The 15,255-nt window shown below is 41.6% G+C and overlaps 1 protein-coding gene across 1 annotated transcript in view; it reads left to right on the top strand.

Annotated features, from left to right (window-relative positions):
- Positions 1-12,308, top strand: part of LOC106988928 (phospholipid-transporting ATPase IB) — a 624,663-nt gene extending 612,355 nt beyond the window's left edge. The window contains exon 38 of the mRNA XM_027064563.2: positions 11,800-12,308. The gene's annotated coding sequence lies outside the window, so the exon portion shown is untranslated. The remainder of the gene's footprint in view (positions 1-11,799) is intronic.
- The last annotated feature ends 2,947 nt before the right edge of the window (positions 12,309-15,255 follow it).

The following is a 15,255-nucleotide window of genomic DNA, read 5'->3' on the forward strand; positions in this document are numbered from 1 at the left end:
CCTTGCGGAAGCTAAAACAACAGGTGCTGATGCTATTAAAGCAGCAGTGATTATTTTTAAAAGAACTAGTGACCCTTCCGACACGGTCTGGAAGTCGGCGGACCTGGTATCTAGGCCCAGCCCTACCAGTAAAGAATGACTGCATTTTCTTGGCCTCAGTTTCTTCGTCTTTAAAGTGGACCATGGGATACGATAACCACTAAGGTCCCTTTCAAGTAGGTGACTGTAGAACACAAGGCAATTTCATTCACGGCAAAGACACTGCTGTTCAAACAATCATGGGGCACTTGTGAATGCCTGGTAAAGGCACAGATTCAGACATGGTTGACATCCTTCCACTCTCCCCAACAAAATCAAATGAAAGGAAAATACCTACCCTCTTCTCCCCGGCCCCCCCCCCCATCCCAAAGAACACCTCATTCTTTTCACTAAGCCTCTCTCCCAGCATTGCGCTTAAATCCATTGTTTTGGGGGAGTTATTTTTAGCTTCATAAAATTATGTATTTTTTAAGTTTATTTATTTTGAGACAGAATCCCAAACAGGCCCCTCGCTGTCAGCAGAGCCCCCCACAAGGGGCTCGAACTCACCAACCCAGTGGGATCATGACCTGAGCCAAAACCGAGAGCCTGTTGCTTCATCAACTGAGCCACCCAGGCACCCCTAAAATTATGTATTTTAAATGCACCAGCCACCAACTCTTTTTAACCTAATATGTTAACAAAATTTCAGTGTGAAATTATTCATTCAACAAAATCACACTAAAGTCTTCCGGTAAGTGTATGGTCCTCTGTGTTGGGTACTGGGGATGCGTCAGGAAGCCAGACATCAATGAGGTCGTTTCCTTCAAACAGAGCTCAAAGTCTCTGGGGTAAAACAAATTGGACAAAGAGACAAAGAATTGAATAGGCAAAGATAATATGATAAAGCTACGACTGGTGGTGTACAGGTTAAGCACATAACCTGAAGGTCAGGAAGGAGGGAAGGTCAAAAAAATCCAGCCCAAGTTCTGGCCCAACTACAAAGACTGCCCAGCACACTGCTCGTCCCCACAGTGCCTCCTGCAGAGGGCCCCGGGACTAACTGTGAGCTCTATACCAATCACCGGGTGCTTAGGTATCGTTGTTTTCCGATGGGACCATAAACTGATTTGGGGGGTGTTCAGAGGGTTAATACTTTACCTTTTTATTCCCCCCTTTGGAAAAAATGAATACAAAAGAACTGTACATTTCTCCAGACAGTTCCTGTCCCATACCCTTCTTCCACTATCCATTAATCCTCCAAAAATTCTGAGAACTTGTCAGAGTTTATTTATGACGAGAGCGACGTTGCCCATTTCCACATTGGGATTGATTTGGTGACAGGGTAGGGCCACAGTTTCAACGCAATACGTTTTTCTCAAACAGTTCACAATTTACTCACGGGCAAACCTAGAAATGCAGAGCTTTGAACAAATGCGTTGTCTTTTCTATTGTTGTGTTCCTTTATTCTTTGAAAATTAAGGAGAGGCCCATTTCATAGTTACTTTATGTGGTGGTCGATTGACTTCAAGGCTCACATCCTTAAAACGTTCTGTTCATTCCTCTGGCTTGTTTTTAGTTTTTCTTTGCGTCTCTAGTATGTCGTATTGAAATTTTATAAGATGAGTTGTCAAATACTTTTTGAGCTTCTCTATGGGAGGTGCTACTGGGGGATGTTAAGGTGGCCTTGTTCCTTTCCATAAGAAATAAAAAGAAATTCCCTCACTGTCCTTAACAGACAGCCTACACTAATTTTACTACTCTCTTCTGAGAAACCATGGCTAGAAATCATAACATATAGGTAGTAGTAATAGTAATTTATTATAATCAAAACTAAATGTCAGGCAGTCTGCCAAAGTATATTTAAACACATATGAAAGAGTGCCCTCTTCTCTTTCAAAAAGCTTAATTCTATAGACACTTGCTGGGGAAGTAGATTTTCAGATAATTTTGTCTTTCGGTCTGTGCCTGTGTATATGAATAAAATGCAGTTGATTCAAATACAGATTTCTGACATATCTTCAGAAGTACAAGTAGAAAGTCATATAACTAAAGAAATGATTACTTATACCTCTGCTAACTGGAGTTGATACAAATCATATGGAGGTAATCATATTTCATTTGGCTAGCAGTTCTAAACGCTGCAAAATCTGCAGAGTTTTTCTGCAAGTTTCAGCAAGAGCAGAATTTTCTTACCATCTGTACACCAGTCAGCAGTCTGTTTAGGAAGAATGGCTTTCACTGGGTTCATTCATTTTTTTTTCCTCCTCTTTTATAAATAGGAGTAGTATTGAAAATTCACATTTGGTTTACCAGAAGTTCTTTTAAGTTGAAAGTGTTTGTGTTAACAAATGAGACCTCAAACCCAAACAAATATGCTAATTTATGTTGCTTTTAATTTTGCCTTGTGGTTACCTAACCTCATCTGAAAATAAAAATGGTCTTAAGGTTTTGAAAACAAACATCTCTCTTGTTGCTTTTAAATTTCTCATCTTTCATCCTCCTCTTTTTCCTTGTAATTGATATACTGACTCTCAGAAAAGTAATTTCCATATTTTAAATTCTTTTTTTTTCCTCATCTGTCATTAACTTTAAACATTTGACATACTTCTCTCCCTCCCCCATCCTCACCCCTAACTCCAGAGTTTTAATGAACCATTTTTCCCGTTGATTTTGGTATTTACTACTGATATCTTTTCTTTTTGGAAATACAGAGTTACAAACCATCCAGGACTTCTTCCAACAATGCTGGAATATCTGAAAGGGTGGCATAAACAAAATCAACCTGGCATCCAAATCCTACAGCAAATATCTGCAAATCATGTAACTGATAAGAGCCTAGTATCCAGAGTGTATATATTCAAATCAACAACAGACAAGTGACCCAATTCAAAATCAGGCAAAGGGCTTGAACAGACGTTTTCTCCCACAACCAACAAACGCACGAAGAGATACTCAATATCATTAGTCATTAGGGAAATGCACATCAAAATCACAGTGAGATACCATGTCGTACCCGCTAGGATGGCAATAATAAAAATAATAATAATCAGGAAATAACAAGGATTAGAGAGAATGTAGAGAAATGGGAACCTTTGCATCCTACTAGTAGGAATATAAAATGGTGCAACCACAGTGCAAGGCAGTTTGACAGTTACTCAAAAAGTTAGACATAGAGTTACCATATGACCCTGCAATTCCATTCCTATGTGTATATATCCAAAAGAAGTGAAAGCGTATGTCCCTGTATATATTTGTACATAAATGCTCATGGCAGCAATATTCATAATAGCCGGCAAGTGGAAACAATCCAACGTCCATCAACTGGTGAACAGGTAAACAGCTTGTGGTATATCCATGTGATTGGAATATTATTAAGTCACAAAAGGTAGAAAGAACTGATCCGTGCTACAACATGAATGAATCTTGAAAGTATTATGCTAAGTGAAAGAAGCCAGACAGAAAAGGTACATATTGCATGACTCCATTTATAGGAAATGTCCAGAATAGGCAAATCCAGAGAAACAGAAAGAAGATGAGTGGTTGCCAGGGGCTACGGGGGAGGGAAGAAGGAGAGTGACTGCTTAATGGGGTTTCCTGTAAGGTTGAAAACGTTCCAGAACTAGATGTGAGCGATAGTTGCGCAACATCGTGAGTGCGCTCAACGTCACTAATGGTAAAAGTTACGTTATGTGTATTTTACCACAATAAGAATCCAGAACTGAAAGAAAAAGCCTGTGCCCATGAAACTAGCTATCTGCCCATGACGTCACCTGAAGGCTCTGAAGCAGGTTCACCAGTTTTAAGTCTCTGTTCTCTTAGAAATGAATAGTGCTGAAAGATAATCAGTTAAGGAGTCCTGTGACACAGCCGGGTACTTCTGAGTAGAATTCTGAGCCCCTAGGTTAATGTTGCAAATCCTTTGTTAGAGACTAATTTATATCCCCACCCACGTTCATAGGCTGAAGCCCTCATCCCCAGTGTGACTGTCTTTAGAGACAGGGCCTTTAGGGAGATGATAAAAGGTCACAGGAGAATGGGCCCTAATCCAATAGGACTGGTACTGGTGTCCTTATGAAAAAAGGAAGAGACCCCAGGGATGGGTGTGCACAGAGGCATGACCGTGTGAAGACATGGCAAGGAGGCGGCCATCTGCAAGCCGAGGAGAGAGGCCTTGGGTAAAAAACAATCTCGCCAGCGCTCGAGCTCAAACTTCCAGCCTCCAGAACTGTGAGAAATACTTTTCTGTCGTTTAAGCCTCCCAATCTGTGCTATTTTGTTGAGGCAGGAGAGCAGACTGGTGTACTGTGTTCTGCCCAGTCCCTTCAGCCTAGAACACCAGGAATGCCCTAAGACAACCTGGAGGGCCTCCTGAAAACGCAAGGCAGCTTGGGTCCGAGCTCTACCTACGGACCAGAGAGGAATGACTTGAGGTGACAGGGATACGCCCTAAAAACAGTGTGAGAAAACCTCAGGTCCATCTAGAATGGACACAGAAAATGCGTGCTGATTCAAAATGGTAGGAAGATAGAGTCCGACTCTTCGCCAAAGTGGATTATTACACAGATCTGGTTTCAGTTTACCCCCAGAACCCTTTATTTGTGTCTCTACTGATGTAACTGGAATTATGGTTCCTTTGGTCTTCCTTTCTAGGCCGTGAATCCTTGAAGGCAGAAGTCAAATCGTACTCACCTTTGAGTTCCCACCGTGGTGGGTGTGGAATAGGCTCAGTCTACCCAGTCAATAAATGTTTACTGAGTGTGTGTGTGTGCCAGGCACAAAAATACTCGATATTGAACTGAAGCGTTAATTGTAAGGAATTTTAAACCTTACCTAAAAAGTAAAGGCGTCCTGAGTATAGAAACTTGGATATGAAGTATCTGGGAAGATTAGGCTAAAGAGAAGTGGTGCTCAGGTGAAAATCCTGGTGCAGTGAGTTCAGAGGGAGAGAATTCCCAGCCAGAGACTCGCGTGGCCTCACCTACACAGACCTTTATTCGAGACTTAAGGTGAGAGACATTTTGCAACGAGAGAAGATGCAAGAAAGGGCAAGCTGTGCTTGGATGTCACCACAGGAAAATCGACACGTAAGCCGCCCACGGGGTTGGTGCCAGCAGTCTTCACGGGTTGCAAGAGTAGCTCTGTTGTGCTGCCGTCGGTGGTCTTGACGTTGCCTCAGTGCCAGGTTCGGTTGGGGCAGTGACGGCCCCAGCACCTGCTGCAGACGCGAGGGGCATCGCTTCTGTCCTCTGCGTCTGAGAGCCAGCGGTGGCAGGAGGAAATGGCACCAGCCTCGGGGTCACCAGAAGAACGAGTTTGAGAAGGGGACGCTCTGCGGGGGGATGGATTCTCACAACTAAGAAGAATCTCTGGGTCCCGTGCGGCTCCTCCCTGCAGAGCAAGAGAGGGTGAAGAAACGTCTAATCTCGTTATGTAGCCCAGAATTCTGTAGTTTCATGTCCAGGCTAAGAAACTAGATTCCTTGAATATAATTTCCTATTATTTATGAAAATAATTCAGGAGGCACTTTGGATCACAGGTTCCTTGGGATTGCACATTATTAAGATCATCGTTTTTATGACCGGGTCATAGGAGGAAAAAAAAAGCCCATTTATCCTGGGTGTTTAGATTTGATGTAAATAGGAATTTCCTTCATCAAAGCTGCTTCACCAGTCTCCTGGTAAAAACATAAAAAGATAAAAGGACCACTGTGCTGCTTATTTTAGCAGAAACGGAATGATGGAATTCACAGCGCAGCCTCCCGGTAATTATCCTTGTCCAAAGACTTTAACTTTTCTAAACCAAGCCCTCCCCCGTTTTATGGCTTCGACCTTCTTTTTGTACCTTTTGAATTCGTAAGAGATTTTCTTTGGCTTTTGCAAGAAGTCAATCTCTCAGGAAACAATTGAATTAAACTTCCTATTTGTTTAAAAGTCCTTGGGTAGTGGCTCACATCTGCATTTCCTCAAAATGTCTCCATTGGAAGAATAAAGAAAGAATGTTCTGCATTGTGTAGTATTCAAATGAGCAGAAAAATGTGTAATGAGTTCCATATCCTACAAACGTTAGCGTCCTGATAACACCTTAAGACTTGTTAAGTATTTCAGACCATTTCACAGCCTTACAAAACTCAAACATTTCTTGCTGGATATTGTAAGTTCTTATGTAATGTAACAGGTGCCTGGAGAGTCTCCAGTTTACTAGCCTTCATTTCTTAATTAGAAAGAAAGTGTTGTTTTCCTTTTAATGTTTTCATATTAGAAAATATACTTGAATAGTTATAAGACCGAAGCCCAATCAGTTAATAACTACTATTTATTGAGCGTCTGGTATTGAGTGTCAAATATTGTGCTAAATTCTTCGATATCATTATAGTGTCTCTTCTAATGAATGTGTTATTAATAAGCTAAAAAAGGTTTAAATTCATCCACTTTTCTAAAATGTCCTAATGAGTTAAAAAAGAAAGCCTATGCAGAATGTCATCCAATTAATTTAATACAAGCATCGTTAGTATTCCTTTCCCAGCTTTTATTTTCAATGAACCAGTTTCTAATGTTACACACATGAGACGAAATGTCTTAGAAAAAATGCACAAATCGCTGGCATTCTTAATTTGTTACCAATTTCCGTTTTGGCGCACGGTGGTTAGCTTTTATAAGGTGCGCATATTTTCAGTTATTTTATTTCTGGAAGTAGGTCAGTTTACTTTGGAGATATGAAGCCCGGAAGAAAATACTAGAAAAATAGAAAGTGGAAAAGCACAGAAAGGTCTAAGATGATGAGGATATTCTGTCTAAAGAAAATAAGGTGAAGGAGGTAGTTTCAAAATCCTTTCAGTGTGAAGGATTATTTCAGGAGGGCACTTAAACCTCCCGTACAGAGAAGACAGACAGGAGAAGGTGATCTTTAAAGAGCGCTCTCTAGCCAGTGTGGATAAAGAGGCTACAATGCAGACGATGAAGGAGGTAGTAGAAACTACCCCTATTTCCTTAGGAACCTGTTCAATAAACTGTAGCCTTGGAAGCAGGAGGGGTGTCTCAGGAAAACTGTGCCAATGGACACAGCCAGGACTAGTCAAAGTCTTGAGCTAGTATTCCTTGAATCTGACCATGCCGCGTAAAATTCTTAGACTTACGATAAAGGAAACAGCAAACAAGGTTCATATTTGTTCTTTTGACATTGATCAAACTCCCTGACTTCCTCAAGCCAGTAAAATATTTTAAAACCAGCGGCATTTGGGTGGCTCGGTCGATTAAGTGTCCGACTCTTGATTTGGACTCAGGTCACGATCTCACCGTTCAGGAGCCGGAGGAGCCCTGTGTTGGGCTCTGCGCTGACAGCGTGGAGCCTGCTTGGGATTCTCTCTCTCCTTCCCTTTCTCTCAAAATATATAAATAAACTTAAAGAAATAGATTTTAAAACAAGACAGGAATGTTGCGTCTCTTAATGTATCTGGTATCCCCTTCTGATAATATTTTAAGGTTCTGGGATAATATGCATTTTAGTGCTTCTGGGAGCGGGAGGAAAGGCGGAGTGGGAGGTGACGGGCTGCCTGGGGGTTACCTTGAGACCTAGACCGGTCTGCAGAAGTCACACGGTTCCAACACTCAAAAGGCATCCGGGGTGAGTTTCAGATGTAGGTAATTTACATTTATAGACTGGGTCAAGCAAATTCGACAGTTTAAGTGAGCACTGAATGAATGGGAACATAAATATGTTGGGGCCAATAAATGGTCATATTTATAGAGTGCAGTAAAAGCCATATCTCTCACTCCACTTGGAGAAATCCTGCCAACTGGATTTGGATTGAATGCAGTGGTCATGATATTGAGTGCTAAAACCACAGGAGAGGTGAACTCAGCTCTTTAAACTGAACTTTCAACTTCTGTAGTACTATTTCAGACGCGCTTGAATATTCAATATCCTCTTGGTAGAGAAGGAATAATAAGTCCAAAGACACAGGAGACAAAACAAAACAAAAAACACAGCCAAACAAACAGGCAAAAACAAAAAAGAAAACCAAAGACACACTTCCTTTGAAACTCATTCATACATTTCCAGAATCTAAACGGGGCCGCCAAACCCTACCTAATTTTGGAGAAAATATAATCCATATGTTGCCTGATAGGAAGAGAAGGATTAAGCCAGCCTCCAAGTAATAAAAAAAATGGGTAACTGTTTCCAAGAAACAGCACTCACCGCTGTTTTCTTCATTATGGTGAGTCCTGTTTTGGTAGTCTTGGAAGTGACCCTGAAGATCAGGGCTTGGTTTACTTTCAAGTCTGAGCATCGGAATCGATTTAGCCTCCCCAGTACAAGAAGCACAGCCCCCCACTTGTCGAGTTCCTGCCCGAGATGCAGAGGGCTCTGCCCCACGCTGGTATTACAGGGGCTGAGTCATGAACGCAGGGCAAGCTCACTAAACCGAAGATTCTTTTTTAAAACACAAGCAGAGAAGTCCAAGAGCAGTCTCCTCACCCTTTCCACGTGTCACGGAAAGTGAACGCTGCCTCTCTATGGCAGCGTTTCGATGCTCTTTGCCATGTCTCCAGCTCACTGGAGAGTCCAAGATTCGAGGATAATGAAAACTTGGACTTCTGATAAATGACACACCAAATCTTTGAACTCCTTTAATTCACGTTCGTTGTGTTAAGTTTCACAAGTGGCTGTAGGTTTCCGCAAACTCTGGTACTTGACTGTTTTGTCCCTAGGACATAGGTTAAGCGGCGTAAGAGCTGTTGTTTTTAACTGAATGACGACATCATGCCATGTCTAGTTGACTAAAGTAAGAAATCCGGGAGGTCCTTCTTTTCAGTTTTGACTTGCAAGTAATTACACACTTGGAGAATGGGTTGCGAGGGTATGAATCACACAGAGAACACTTGGGTACCCCTTTACCACAGTCACCAATTGTTACCATTTGGGAAATGTGTTTTATGTCCAAACAATGCCTCCTAAAAATGGCTTCATCCTCCTCCTCCTTCTGATTTGGGACTCTCTGACCTACAGATATGAGAGAAAGGACCAATAGTACTAATTGTACCTTACCTGTCAGAACAACACCAGAACCATTTTCTTTTGCTGGTCATTGATTTATACTCCCTCCCCACCCCACCCCCACCCCTGGTTGTCAACAAATTATTAAATCCAAATCATACGCTTGTAAAAATGCATTACTTGGGTAGCCCTCTCCTAACAGCTTGTCTAACTTTACATGTATTACAATGCTAAGCATTGAAGAATATAATTTCAAGCCTCTCAAAACAGAGAAAAATATATGCAATCCATAAACTTCCCAAGACTTCATGTCTTTGGCTCTTGCACTCCATCTTCTGGCTAAAAGCTGGCTGTGAGATAGTGGAGTTGAACACACCAACCGTTATAAGCAATTGTGGCACTAGATGTAAATGAAAGAGAAGCATTAATATTATACCAGCAAAAATGTACTAAGTCCACAGGAAAAAGAGTAATCAGACAGAAGATGACTGCCGCTGAAATGACACCCCTTGCTTACCTGGAATGTCAATCTGAGAAGCCTGTGCCCAGGTTTTATGACCCAGTGGGTGATAGGTAGGGGAGAATGACTGGGGATAGAGTTTGGGAGGCCAGGCATGGGGAGCCATCAGCTGGTCGTCATGATCTTACTTTAAATTTTAGGTAACCTTTCTCCAAGTCACTGCTTCTAAATCCCTTTGAAGGCAAGGACTGAGTCCATTTTACCTTTCCATCACCCTAGACTGTAGACTTTCTCATTGAATGAGTGAAGAATGAGAAACGAATTTCTTTGCTTCTGTTTAACACATGCAGGTGTGCTGTTGAGGTTTTTTTTTTAATTTTTTTTTCAACGTTTTTTATTTATTTTTGGGACAGAGAGAGACAGAGCATGAACGGGGGAGGGGCAGAGAGAGAGGGAGACACAGAATCGGAAACAGGCTTCAGGCTCCGAGCCATCAGCCCAGAGCCTGACGCGGGGCTCGAACTCACGGACCGCGAGATCGCGACCTGGCTGAAGTCGGACGCTTAACCGACTGCGCCACCCAGGCGCCCCAAGGTTTTAATCTGAAATACAAAGATTGAAGTAATGAACGATTACAGCACACAACAGCAAAATATCTAGGAACTAATAGCTTTTCTGTAGCCCCAAATCATACATGTCTATTTAGTCAGATTTTCAATTTCAATCCAAACTATTTGCAGAAACAATCTACTTAGAATCCTCATTTTAGACTTGGAACGGGTTATAAAAGCTACATAGTTTACATCAAAAATCAGTAAGTTATCCATTTGGCTTTGAAATATTATCATAAATCACTCTGCAGATTCCCTTTAAAGATCCCATACTCTTTGAAAGCCTGTTCTAGGTTTAATCATATTTGCAACATATCCTTAAAACAGGCAAAATAATTGTCATGCGCCAGAGTACCAACAGTCACACCAGAGTGAGACATGGAGATTTTGGTTATCTGAGGCAACATGGACACAGCCTTTCCTGCAACATTACATTGAAATCTCCAAGGGACCAGATCTTTTTTGCACAAACATTCCCCATTCTTAACTTCCTGTCTGCTTAGACTCAAGAAGACTTCTGGTAAGTTTCACTCCGGGTTAAACTATAATGCAACAATAGTATAATTTCCAAAGGGAAGGTAAAAATAGTAGAAAATAGTAGCTATTTATTGAAGACCTATTGTGTGCCTTAGATTGTTTATATACATTGTCTCATTTAATCTTCCCAAACCCATTTGGGAGCAAAGTTACCCAGCACCTCCAGCTGAAATCTGCCATTTGCCTGTAGCTTCAGCTTTGGAAGCCAACGTCAACATCTCCAGCATCCCTGAACTTGTGCGTGACCAGTGGTCACAATGGTCAACTGCTCGCATAGGCTACCATCATATCTAATCCTTATAACATGTTTGTAGAAATACAGACGTGGTGTGACATTGGGATTCGTTTTTACTATTGAAATATAGCATTTACTTTCAAATATAGGTTAAGTGTGGACTGAAAATCTCTTTGGGGCATTTAGAGTTTGGAATTCTATCAGTCAATTGAAGTATGAATCTGTGTTTATTATAGCAAGACTATGACAAGTGTGGAAGGCAGAAAGGTTATTTAAAAGAAGGCATGTTCGCTTCAAGACACATTGTTTTTTGAGTCAACAAATGTTCATGCAAATTGAAATGATAATGTGAGGCAGATGAATAAGGATTATCAATTATATAACTGTAGACTTTTGTAGAATTGTTTTTGTGTATTAGTATTCTTGACATTAAATAAAGTGACAAGTAAGAACTGTATTCATTTTTTCTTCAATTCTATGTAAGCCATGATCCCTTTAAGGAAAAATACTATTCAGAATTTCTTTTTATGCATGCTTTAGAATCAGGTGGTTAACCTTGCCACTAAAAATTTCACAGGAAAAACTCCCAAATCGCTCTACAGCAACATTCAGGATAAATCATCTCTGATCTACACATAATAAAGACTAAAGGAAGAAGAATAGAATATTTACTTAAAAATGAGCTGCTCAAATCCTTTGCTTCTCTACCAAAGGTGAAATGGGTTCTATCTAGTATCGTAAAAATGTAGGTAGCTACCAGAAATCTAGCCGCTTTGGAAGTTTGGAATTCCAAAAAAAAAGTGAAGAAATTATTGTTTCTTGCCCAGAATGTTGAATTTATAACATGTAACTGATAAAATCTTAGTAATAAATCTTGTTAATGTAGTATGTTGACTGAAGAAAAAATGACTCTAATTCTCTACCCCAACATCTATTCGTAGCCTTTGCAATGTGTCTTTGGAGACCTTCCCTTGAAGAGGTGGAATCTATTTTCCCACTCTGAATCTGGGCAGCTTTGTGGTTTACTTTAGCCAACAGAACGCAGCAAAAAGACTGATGTGCCGGTTCTGAGCCTAATCTCTGGCGGTCTCACTGGTTTGCCCGCTTCTGCTCGCACTCTTTGAACCCTGCTGCGCCCTGAGAACGAGCTCAAAGTTCTATTGGAGTAGGAGAGACCATTCGGAGCAGAGACTGTGATGGCATCCTAAAGCAGTCAGCCCCCCGCTGACCTGTGAGGTGACTGCAGCCCGGTGAGTGAGCAGACTGGAACCTAGCTGAGATCCTCTGGGATCTCAGAGCAAAAAGCAGCACAACCACCCAGCTGACCAGACGGAATGCTGAAAGATGAATGTTTATTATCGGATGCCAATGAAGTTTTGCAGTTACTATATGCCATGGAAGTTTGTGGTCGCCCAGCCCTATTGTGACAATAAATAACTGATACAGTTAATGGCTACTTTTTTTTTTTTTTAAGAACATTTCAGGCTTATTCTTTTATTCCAGAAATCCATGTTAAGACGGTGATATTTGGCTTTGGCTTCCGTGACTTTACCACCTGACCATTAAAAATTCAACCCAAAGCATGGATTCGGTGCTTCTCCGTGAGTTAAGAATGATCATCTCCAGTTTAGAACTTAAAAAACACACACGCACACAACTGAGGGTTTGGAAGATTTCCCAGGTCCAAAGCAGATCCATCTGCCTCCAGAACCATGTTCTGGAGTTATACAGCTACATTCTCTAATACAGTCTCTGGGATGAGCTCTGGCAAGAATGGAGTTGGTCACTTACAGGAAGTCATCCTACGGCCTGATGGACAATTTATTCTGGGTAGGAAATGAAGAGGGTCCATTCCATTTGGAAACTGATATCTGTGCATGAAAGCCAATTTGATTGTCTGGGAAAAGACTCTGGATGGAAGGAAATGTTGGTAATCCCACCCCAGACCCGCAGAGGTACTCAGTAAAAGTGTACTGAGTTCATGAAAGTTACTTATCAATGAAATATGCTTTGCGGCTTAAAGAAAGGAAATCTGTTCAAATTAGGATTTTATGTGACAGTCCTCTCTATTCTTCTGATGCATTCACTCTAAAATTAGGCAAGAATAATTATTTGACCATATGCTTTGTTAGTCCGCCACCTTCCTCTGATTAGACTAAGCTGACATCTGAAGAAAGGTGTTGGGAATTGAAGCAGTGTGAGAAAGACACAAAGGAACAAACTCTCTTGTGAGTAAATACTTGAGGGAAAGACAGAACACTGATTGGATAGAGAAGAGGAGTGGTTCTCAAGGTGTTTCCAGGGTCAGCAGCCTCAGCATCATCGGAGAATGTGTTAGAAGTGCCGATGCTCAGGTTTTACCTCGGACCCACGGGATCAGAGCCCTGGAGAGCTTCCATAGACCTTTTAGGTGGTTCTGACGCCCACTGAACATGAAGAACCACCAGGTAAGGGTCATTCAAAAGGAGCATTTTTCTTCCTTGTATGCTTTCAGTTTGGGTCTTGTGCACAGTCGAGAGATAGAACGGGACAGCTCTGACCCTCCCAGCTCTCTGCTCCCGGAGGAGGCCGGTGGAAGAGTTGCAGTCTCCCTGTTCCTTGCAAGGTCTGTGAACAATGAAAGCGGGCAGGGGAAAGGTAACTGGCAGAGGAGCCCAGTCCTTGTGGCCCCCTCGCTGCGCTCCAGCTTCCCTTACTCCTTAAGCTTAACCCTCTGGCTGCCCCGACAAGGTCAAAGCACCTTGTATGTCATGCAAAAAATATTTCCCAGCAAACTGCTTTGCCTCCAGCTGTGAAATTGATTAGTGGCCACAAAATCCCTGGGGAAGCGTCTCTGCTGACAGCTGTAGTTGCTATTTGGAAACTGCAGAAGAAAGGAGTTCATGAGGGAGGACAAGATAGTGTATTAGGTACAGGAAAAAAAGTTTTAAAGTATCTTTTCCTCTGGAAGGTAAGCAATGACACACCCAGGAGAGGAAATAATTCTACTTCCTGTATTGGAGTTTTTTGTTGGAATACCTTAATATTTAGTTAATCGTTACAAAGCTACTTCTGAAATCAGTATCAAGAAAATTAGCTTGTATGTATTTGAGAGCTGTGGAATTAGAAGATGAAAGTCAGCCGGTGCACATCCTGGGAAGGCGTGCTCCTTGTGGAACACTTGGCCAGAGTGAACTGTCTCCATGTATCCAGGAACACTGTCTGAAATATGGGAAAACCAAACATGTCTTATCATGACACGTTCAACTCATTACTCAGATCTGGAAATTAAAATACATTGCTCTCCATAAAAGTGAGGTTTTTTAATTTAATTTTATTGATTTAATTTTATTTTGAGAGAGAGAGAATACAATTGGGGGAAGGGCAGAGAAGGAGGGGGAGAGAGAGAGAGAGAGAGAGAGAGAGAATCCCAAGCAGGCTCCATGCCGCCATCACAGACCCCCTACATGAGGCTTGAACCCACCAACCTATGAGATCATGACCTGAGTCAAAACCGTGAATTGGAGGAGGCTTAACCGACTGAGCCACCCAGGCACCCCATCCATAAGAATGAGTTTTAAAGGTCCAGTTAAACTCTGCAATACTTCCTACTACCACATTTCCCCCGCTAAAGCACCTTTTGAACATATCCTAATATTCTGAAGTAGAATAGTGCTGCTTGACACAAGAGAGAATGCATGTCCAGGCCTCAGCTACTGCACTGGGAGTCAGTTACATGAAACCGACTAATACCAATTTATGGGCCCAGATATTTTATTTTCAGTTAATACATAGCCAGTTAGATTTTTACACAGTGCAGGGGACAGAGGTAAAACCAAGATTCATAATAGGAAAATATATAAACTATGCAAAAAAAACCCCAACAAATACAGGTATCCTAGGTGGAAAAGTTACAAAGCATCACATGGCAGCTAAGTGTTTTCTTCACAAATTACTTGACTGGGCCAAAAGTGGGGGAAAGAAAAAGTGTCTCTCACGCCCCCTGGTGTCTTCTGGTGGGACTTGCAGCGTCCCAAAGCTCTTGGACAATTCCTATCAGAGTGAACAAATTCTAATTCCCTGTTTTTATTTATGAGAGACTTTATTAATTATAAAAATAATTGAAATATCTATCTAAGTATGAGAGACAGGAAAGTCTGGTGTTTGCTGATGACTGTCAGTGAGTTTACCATAAAATGGGGCTAATCAAGAATGCTAAGAGCATGAGGTCATGACCAGATGGCTGCCGTCAGTGAACACATGTCTGAACTAATTACCAGGAGGGGACAGGGACAAAGACCAAGTGCCTATAAAAAGCAGTAGAGCTTGGTGAGCCAAGGGACCAAATTAAGGAGGTAAATCAGGAGGACAGGAGAACCAGAGTTAGGAATTTTGTGGAAAGCACAAATACAGACTAG

The sequence above is a fragment of the Acinonyx jubatus genome, chromosome A1, assembly GCF_027475565.1.
Source record: "Acinonyx jubatus isolate Ajub_Pintada_27869175 chromosome A1, VMU_Ajub_asm_v1.0, whole genome shotgun sequence".
NCBI classification, from domain to species: Eukaryota; Metazoa; Chordata; class Mammalia; order Carnivora; family Felidae; genus Acinonyx; species Acinonyx jubatus.